This window comes from Phoca vitulina, unplaced genomic scaffold (genome assembly GCF_004348235.1).
Source record: "Phoca vitulina isolate PV1807 unplaced genomic scaffold, GSC_HSeal_1.0 scaffold52, whole genome shotgun sequence".
NCBI lineage: Eukaryota > Metazoa > Chordata > Mammalia > Carnivora > Phocidae > Phoca > Phoca vitulina.
In genome coordinates this window covers 9,500,772-9,509,697 of record NW_022589755.1, presented here as the reverse complement: position 1 = coordinate 9,509,697, position 8,926 = coordinate 9,500,772, and positions in this window count along the sequence as shown.

The window sequence follows — 8,926 nt, the reverse complement described above, 5'->3', positions numbered from 1 at the left end:
AATTTCTCCTTGGGGCCCAGCCCCTGATCTCTCCACCAAGGTCAGAGTGGCAAAGTTCTCCTTTGTGGCTAGGGAAACTGAGGCTCAGAGAACTAAAAGGAATGGGACTGGAATAGAGAGGCATGTATCATTTCAACAATTCTTTGCTTTTATTTTTTTTTAAGATTTTTTTTTTTATTTATTTATTTGACAGAGAGAGAGAGACAGCGAGAGAGGGGACACAAGCAGGGGGAGTGGGAAAAAGAGAAGCAGGCTTCCCGCCGAGCAGGGAGCCCGATGCGGGGCTCGATCCCAGGATCCTGAGATCATGACCTGAGCCAAAGGCAGTCGCTTAATCAACTGAGCCACCCAGGCGCCCCAACATTTCTTTATTTTTTAAAAAAAGATTTTATTTATTTATTTGCGAGAGAGCACAAGCAGGGGGAGGGGCAGGGGGAGGAGAAGGAGGAGCAGGCTCCTCACTGGGCAGGGAACCCGACTCAGGGCTCCATCCCAGGACCAGGGAATCATGACCTGAGCCAAAGGCAGAGGCTTAACTGATTGAGCCACCCAGGCACCCCAACAATTCTTTATTAAGCACTTATGGGGGACACAGCAAAAAACAAAACCGTTGGCCTCATGGAGGTGACATGGTAGTGAGCACAAACACGTAAATATATGCTGTCGTGGTGGGGTCGACAAGAAGGTAAGGGGTCAGAGTGGTGGCACAGCAGGGGAAGGCAGGTCAGGCTTCTCAGGGGAAGTGAAATCTGAGTGGAGACCTGAGGGAGAGGTGAGAGCCAGCCATGTGAGGATCTGGAAGGGAAATAGCAGGTGCAAAGCCCTGAGGTGGGAGTGGCTTGGCAAATCTGAGAGACAGGGAAGAAGCTGGAAGGCTGGAGCAGATGGGGCAGAGTGGAGAGTGGGAGGAAGAAGATGAGGGATAGGAGCTGACCTGTAGGACCCTAGGGACCATGAAGGAGTTTCCATCCCACTGCAAATGGATGGGAGCCCCTGAGGGCTGTGAGCAGGGGAGAGACAGGATACAGCCCAGCCCACTCCCCTGGAGCCCTCGTAACCACTCATGGGGACATTTGACATTCCTTTTGGCCATAGAACATAGGAAGCACTTTCTGTGTTTGGGGGTTTCCCACCCTATGACAGCCTCCTTTACAAAAGCCAAAAGGTGAGAAACTCAGTTTCCCAGAATCCTTTGCAGCAATATTCCAGTCATGTGATTTGGGCTGAGGGGTCCAAACACTCCAGCAGGACCTTGCATCATGAGCTCTACTCCTTTATCTTTGAGTCTCATAGAAACAGTTGGCCTGTGGGGAGCCAAGACCCCCATGGTGTATCTTCATCCCAACCCCCAACCCTCCAAAGCCATCAGTCTCCAAGACCTGTCCATCCCTCCTCCTACCCTAGCTCAAGAGCTCCTCCACATTCCCTTCTGCCCTAGCCTCCTCCCTGGTCTGCCTCAGTCTGTCCCCTCCTACCTACTCCCTACCTTCTGACCACTCCTGCTAGAACCTGCCATGGCTCCCCAGTGCCCTCAGGATAAATGAGTATTTGTTGACTAAGGAAATAATAGTAGCCTTATCAGTCAATTGGAAACCACTCTACCCAGCTTATGCAGAAAGGGCCTTACTACCAGATATTAGGTGCTTCCAAAATCATTGAAAGGTGGCACGCTCTGGGCTAGGCCACCAGGAACATCTCTCACCCCCAGAACCGTGCTCCCTTTGGACAATTGGACATGCCAGAAAGAGGTTAGCATGGATGTTGAGGGGCCACTCCACAGTCCCCACCCTAATTGTTAAGTATTATGGAGCACTCCCATATGTCAAGTACGATGCTAAGTGCTTTACATATATTAACTCATTGAACACTGCCAACAATAAAGCTCAGAAAGGTAAAATGACTTGCCTAAGGTCACTCAGTGGGGGAGGGATGAGCTGGGAATCAAACTGGCACAGGGCGGCCAAGAGTGGGTTCAGGCTTTGGTGAAGACAATTTACGGGCCTCTCAGCAAAGTCATACTGTCATCCCAGAGTCCCTTTCCAGGTGCGTCTTCAGGCCCTGATAATTTGTACCTACTTCCCCATGCCCCCTTCATCTCCTCGGCCATCTGGCTTCAGGGCCCAAGCACTTTACGTGTATTTAACAGTTTAGTTCCCCGGCAGTCCTATGAGGTGGGTACTGCAAATTTTACACATCAGAAAAGTGAAGCCCAGAGAGATCAAGTCATTTGCCCAAAGTCACCCAGCTGGGAAATAACAGAATCAGATGGAACCACATAGTTAGTCCCTGAGTTTGTATTCCTTATCCCTCCCCGATCCCACCTCTTCATGCTGAAGCCCCATTTTACAGAAGATGGATGCTGAGGCTCAAAAAGGCAAGGAGTTGCCCAAGGCGACAACCAGTATTCTAGAATTTCAGAGTCTGTACTCTTTTCCTTTCACCCCCAAGCCCTGGTGTGTTATAGAGCAACCCTGCTCCCAAACCCTCCCTTTTATCCACTGCCTCCCCTGTCCCTGACCCTCCCCTAGGGATGAGGCTGCCCCCTCCAGGAGAGACTCTGGGAAGCAGTGCTCCACCCCCATGGCCCATCACCCCAGAATGCTCTCCTCCCCCAACCCCAAAATTCCTCTCCCAATCCTGGCAGCCCATGGTACCAACTGGTTCAGGGAAGACAAGTTATAAATCAAAGCCAGCCCCAGAACTGGAGAACCAGAGAGCCAGAGAGTTAAGGACCTGTCCACTCCTTCTTTTTCCCCAAGAGCAAGCCCATTGCAGCCCTGTAACTAACTGGATGTCAGGCCCCCAGTGGTGGCGGTGGTGGTGGGAAGACAGGCAAATAAGATGGTCTTTCATGACTCCCCTCCAGCCCCACTCCAGGCCCTCCAAATCGATCTTTCTCAACATAGCTATACATTTTCCTCTAGGTGTTGCTTTAGCTGCATCTTAATCTCTTAATGTTAGTTTTTGGTTTCAATGTTAGTTTTTGCATTCAATTATTTCAAATTTATCCTTTATTTTGAAAATGTTATATTTGTAATGTGTGGATGGTCACATTTCTTAACATTTTAGTCTCTTGGGGGCACCTAGGTGGCTCAGTCGGTTAAGCATCCGATTCTTGGTTTTGGCTCAGGTCATGATCTCAGGGTTGTGAGATCAAGCCCCACATTGGGCTCTGTGCTGGGTGTGGAGCCTGCTTAAGATTCTCTCCCTCTCCCTCTGCCCCTCCCCAGTCCACTCTGCACTCTTTCTTTCTTTCTTTCTCTCTAAAAAGAAATTAGTCTCTTAAATTTACCTCTTTAATGAGGTATAACTTGTATGCCACAAAGTGCGCTAATCTTAAGATCAATGAACTTCTACGTAGAAGTTGTACAACCGAGTAACCACCACCAAGACCAAGCACTCCAAAAAGCTCTCTCATTCCCCTCTCTTCTCCAGTGGAACCACTATCATGGCTTTTAACACCATAGTCGAGCATCGCCTGTTATTGAACTTCATATAAATACAATCGTACAGGATATCTTCTCTTTTGTTGGATTTCTTTTGCTCAACATTCTGTCTGTTGAGATTAGTTCATGCTGTCACATGCAGCAATAAATTGTTCTTTAGCAGGTTTTGTTACATAGTTTGATTTTTGGTCATTTCTAAATATTTTCTGATTTCTGTTATGCTTTCTTCTTTGTCTTATGAATGGCTTTAACAAAATCTTTTTATTGGGGCACCTGGCTGGCTCAGTCAGTAGAGCATGCAATTCTTGATCTTGGGATCGTGATTTCAAGCCCCATGTTGGGTATAGAGATTACTAAAAATATATATATTTCTATTCATGGATAAAAGATGAGACATCACCTAATGAAATAATATGCAGCTATTAAAAAGAATAAAGCTAGGGCGCCTGGGTGGCTCAGTCGGTTAAGCGTCCAACTTTTTTTTTTTTTAAGTTTAAATTCAATTAACATATAATGTATTATTGGTTTCAGGGGTACAGGTCTGTGATTCATCAGTCCTATGTAATACCCAGTGCTCATTACAACACATACCCTCCCCAGTGAGCGACCAACTCTTGATTTCGGCTCAGGTCATGATCTCAGGGTCGTGGGATGGAGCCCCGCGTAGGGCTCTGCACTCAGCGCTAAGTCTACTGAGATTCTCTCTCCCTTTCTCTCTGCCCCTCCCCCTGTTCACACTCTAAATAAATAAACAAAGAAATAAATAAAAAATTTTTTTTAGGAATAAAGCTAATCTATAGGTACTGCTTTAGAACAATCACCAAGTGTCGTAGTCTATTCGGACTACTATATTACAGACTGGATGGCTTATAAACAACACAAGGTTTTTGCTCATAGTCCTGGAGGCTGGAAGTCCAAGATCGGGGTGCCAGCCTGGTCAAGTGAAGGTTCTCTTCCAGAACACAGACTTCTTTTTTTTTTTTTTTTTTAAGATTTTATTTATTTATTTGAGAGAGAGAATGAGAGCGAGCACATGAGAGGGGTTAGGGTCAGAGGGAGAAGCAGACTCCCCGCTGAGCAGGGAGCCCGATGCGGGACTCGATCCCGGGACTCCAGGATCATGACCTGAGCCAAAGGCAGTCGCTTAACCAACTGAGCCACCCAGGCGCCCCAGAACACAGACTTCTTGTACCCTCACATGGGAGGAGGGACCAGGGAGCTCTGTGGAGCCTCCTTTTTTTTTTTTTTTTAAGATTTATTTTTACTTGAGAGTGAGAGAGAGGGAAGGGAGAGAATCCAAAGTAGATGACCCCCCCCCACAATGAGCGGGGAGCCTGACGCAGGGCTCAATCTCATGACCCTGAGATCATGACCTGAGCAGAAACCAAAAGTTGAACGCTTAACAGACTGAGCCACCCAGGTGCCCGGAGTCTCTTTTCTAAGAGCACTAATCCCATTCATGAGGGCTCCACCCTTATGACCTAATCACCTCCTAAAGGACCCACACACTAATACCATCACCTTTAGGGGTTAGGATTTCAACATATGAATTTGGAGGGAACACATACATTCAGACCATAGCACCAAGGTATGCTGTGGGAAAAATATATATCTTTTGCCACAAAAATGCCGTGAAACACACTACCCCAAAATGCAGTAGCTTTAAAACAGTTGTGGGGTTGGCTGAGAGTTGGCTGATAGGGACTGGGCTCAGCTGGGAAGCTCTGCCCCATACTGTTAAAAACAAGACACCGGGGCCCAAAACGGAGTCACGTATGCTAAGCCCCATGTCACCAAACTAGGACTTAAGGCAGTTTCAGCTTTCCCAGAAATGGAATCTTAAACCACTCAGTCAGGAATCACCTGATCAGCACGAGTGAGGTCATCTGCCTGATAGACCCCTGCCAGTCCCTAAAGGAAAAAGTAACCTTGCAATAATCAACCCACTCTTTGGCATAATTAAATTCCTTGTTCTTGCTCCCTTCTGCCTAAAAGGTCTTTCATTTCAAACTGTTCCTCGGAGCTCCTTTCCATCTGCTAGGTTGGATGCTGCCCAATTCAAATTGATTTTTGCTCAAATAAACTCTTAAAATGTGTATTATGCCTCAGTTTCTCTTTGAACATTGTGGGGTGTGGGCCGAAGAGGGGCAGCCACACAAGGGAAGCCTTTCTCATGCCTGCGTCAATCACAAAAGGAAACACTCTCAGCCTCTGAAGGTCCAAGCTCAGACCCAGCAGGACCGTCGCTCTGCCGTTGGCCAAAGCAAGTCACACGACTGCACCCAACGTCAAGGCCGTCATTCAGCCTACCTCCACAGGTAAGGCTCTTTTTATTTGTGTTTTTCTAAAATGGGCACTCATGCTCATACATACACACACAGTTCATATCCATGAAATATTTCTGGATGGATATTAGAAACCGGTAATCATGTTTGCTTCTGGGAAGGGCGTCTCGGGATCAAGGGGAGACGAAGACCTACTTTTCAGTCTATAGTCTCTTGTTCTCTGTGAATATCATTTCTGACAGTGCTTAACTTCTTTTTTTTTTTTTTTAAGATTTCATTTATTTATTTGACAGAGAGAGACACAGCGAGAGAGGGAACACAAGCAGGGGGAGTGGGAGAGGGAGAAGCAGGCTCATCGCCGAGCAGGGAGCCCGATGCGGGGCCTGATCCCAGGACCCTGGGATCATGACCTGAGCCGAAGGCAAACGCTTAACGACTGACTGAGCCACCCAGGTGCCCCAACAGTGCTTAACTTTTTATATTAAAAAGAGAGTGGTGAGGGCGCCTGGGTGGCTCAGTTAGTTAAGCGATTGTCTTCGGCTCAGGTCATGATACTGGAGTCCCAGGATCGGGTCCCGCATTGGGCTCCCTGCTCAGCGGGGAGTCTGCTTCTCCCTCTGACCCTCCCCCCTCTCATGTGCTCTCTCTCTCTCTCATTCTCTCTCTCAAATAAATAAATAAAATCTTAAAAAAAAAAAAAGTGGTGAGCTTTTTAAAAACTATGGCCAAAAAGGGCACCCAGCTCAATAGAGTCTCAGTCAGTAGAGTGTGCGACTTTTGATCTCAGGGCTGTAAGTCTGAGCCCCACATTGGGTGTAGAGATTACTTAAAAATAAAATCTTAAAAAAATGAAAAAAAATAAAAACTGTGGCCAGGAGGTGAAGAGAAAAATCCCCCAACTCATCTACCCATTTTCCTGACATGGCAAACTGAGGCCTTCAGTGATAGGATGGGGGTTTTGTTGAGTGCCTTCTTGGTGGTGGTCGTGGGCAACAGATCTTCCTCTGAGCCTCAGCTTCCTCATCTTTAGATGGGGCTAGTAATAATGCCTACCTCAGGGGGTGGCTGTATGGATTCAGGGGCTCTGCTAATCCTTGGCTGTGTGATCTTGGACAAGTCACTTGGCCTCTCTGTGCCTCATCTCCTTCACCTGTGGAATGGAGATAATCATGGCACCTACCCTATCCGGTTGGTGTACATTCACAGAGTTAATTTACAAGACGTGGCATAGGGCCCACCCTGGGTAAGAACTCAGAACCGCCAGCCCTCATTGGTGTTGTGCAAAAGTGCTTGACATAGGACCGGCTGAAAGAAATGGTCACCTTAGTCAACACTGTCTCCTTTCAGCCTTGATCCCATTTAATCCTCAGCACTACGCTATGTGGGGAACGTGATCATTCAGGTTTTATAGACTTGAAAAATAGGTGCTCAGAAACATTGCTTGCCCCAGGTTATATGGAAAGGAAGTGGCAAGATCAGAATTTGAACTCAGATCTGCCTGGCTCCAATTGCCACCCCCACCCCCACCCCCCATACACACAGTGTTTACCACGTGCTACTCTGTTCTAAGCCTTTTACAGGGATTATTCACTAATCCCCACAAGAGCCTCACAAAGTAGGTTACCTGGAACCTGGAACCTGAGGCCCAGAGAAGTTTGTTCCCGGCTCAGGGGTCACACAGCCCGCAAATGATGGAGCTGGGACCTGCACCCGGCTCCAGGCCCTGCACTGCCTCTTCGTAAGCTCGTGGCAGATCCAGAACTGATGTTCAGCACCCTGAGGCCAACCCAGTGCGGGGAGGAGGGAAGGGTTTGTCTGCCCCCTTCTAGCCTGTTCCCTAGAAATACCTGGGGAAGTTAGAGGGTGAGTTTGAGTTTTATTTCCCATTATTCAATCAACAGCTCTTCGCCCAACAATTCGCTCTGTGTTCAGCCTGTGCTGGGTAGCCCTGGGGACACAATGGTGCCTGAGACCGTCCCCTCCTGGGACTTGCATTCCAATGTTGGAGACAGACCTGTCCTCAAGACAGCGATGACCCAGAGTGGCAGGGCTGAGTCTTGGGAGCCCAGGGGGCTGCCAGAGCCGGGGAGGAATGTCTCATCCAGCCTTGGGGGTCGGAGAGGGCTTCCTGGAGGAGGGAACATCTGCACTGGGGCTCAGAGAACAAGGTAGCAGAGAGCAGGTTGGCCGTGGCTCTGAGGAAAGGCGCGGATCTGCGCTGTAGTCTGGGGTCTGGACCACGGGCCAGCAGCGCCCTCTGCTGGACGCATCCTGTAGTGCAGCGACCCAGGTACTGCAGGAGTTTGGAAAAGCCTCGCGTTGAACCACATTCTATGATGTGAGAATCCTGTGCGCCCAGCTTTGGCCAATTTACGTTTCTAAGACTTGATTCATTCAGTCAACCATTCAGCAAATACTTATTGAGCGCGTACTTTGCACCAGGCCCTGTTCTACTGCTAAAGATACAGTGCTGACAATACAGAGCCCTATCCATACGCCAACTCATTCAATCCTCGCAGCCTTTGACCTTCCCCATTTTACAGATTCAGAAAATTGACACACAGAGAAGTTACGTTACTTGCCCAAGGCCTTCACAGCCAGTAAGTGCTGGAATCAGCTTCAAACCCAGAGCCCAATTTTTAGCCATTACAATTACCTCGCCAATAATGTGATGAAACATCATAATATGACCACGTTACATAAAATAATTTTAGGTCCTGAAAAGTTTTGTGAACAAGATCAAGCAGGGGAATGCGGTAGTGTTTTGGTGAGACGGTGTAATTTGGGAGGGGCAGTCAGGGAAGGCCTCTCGGAGGAAGCGGCCTTTGAGAAGCTCCCAGACTAACGGATGGGATCTGTGGGAGGAGAGGTCCAAGCAGGGAGCACAGCCAAAGGAAAGGCCGGGCGGCAGGCACTGAAAGAAAGCCGTCGGTCTGGGATCCAAAGTTTCCAAGATTCCAGCTGCGCTGAAAGCCGGCTTTCCAGACTCCAGCGCGCTGGAATCGTCCTCGGATTCCCCGGGCCCGAGAGGCCACGGGTTCGTCGGTGCGGATTCTGCTACTGCCTCAGGGCCGGGGCCGCTGGGCTCCAGTGGAGCCGGGCGGTGGGCGGGGTCGGCCTCACCTGCGGGGGCGGGGCTCCCGGCCGCCCCGCCCCTCGGAGGAGCCGCCAGCGGCCAGACACCCGGGGCTCAGC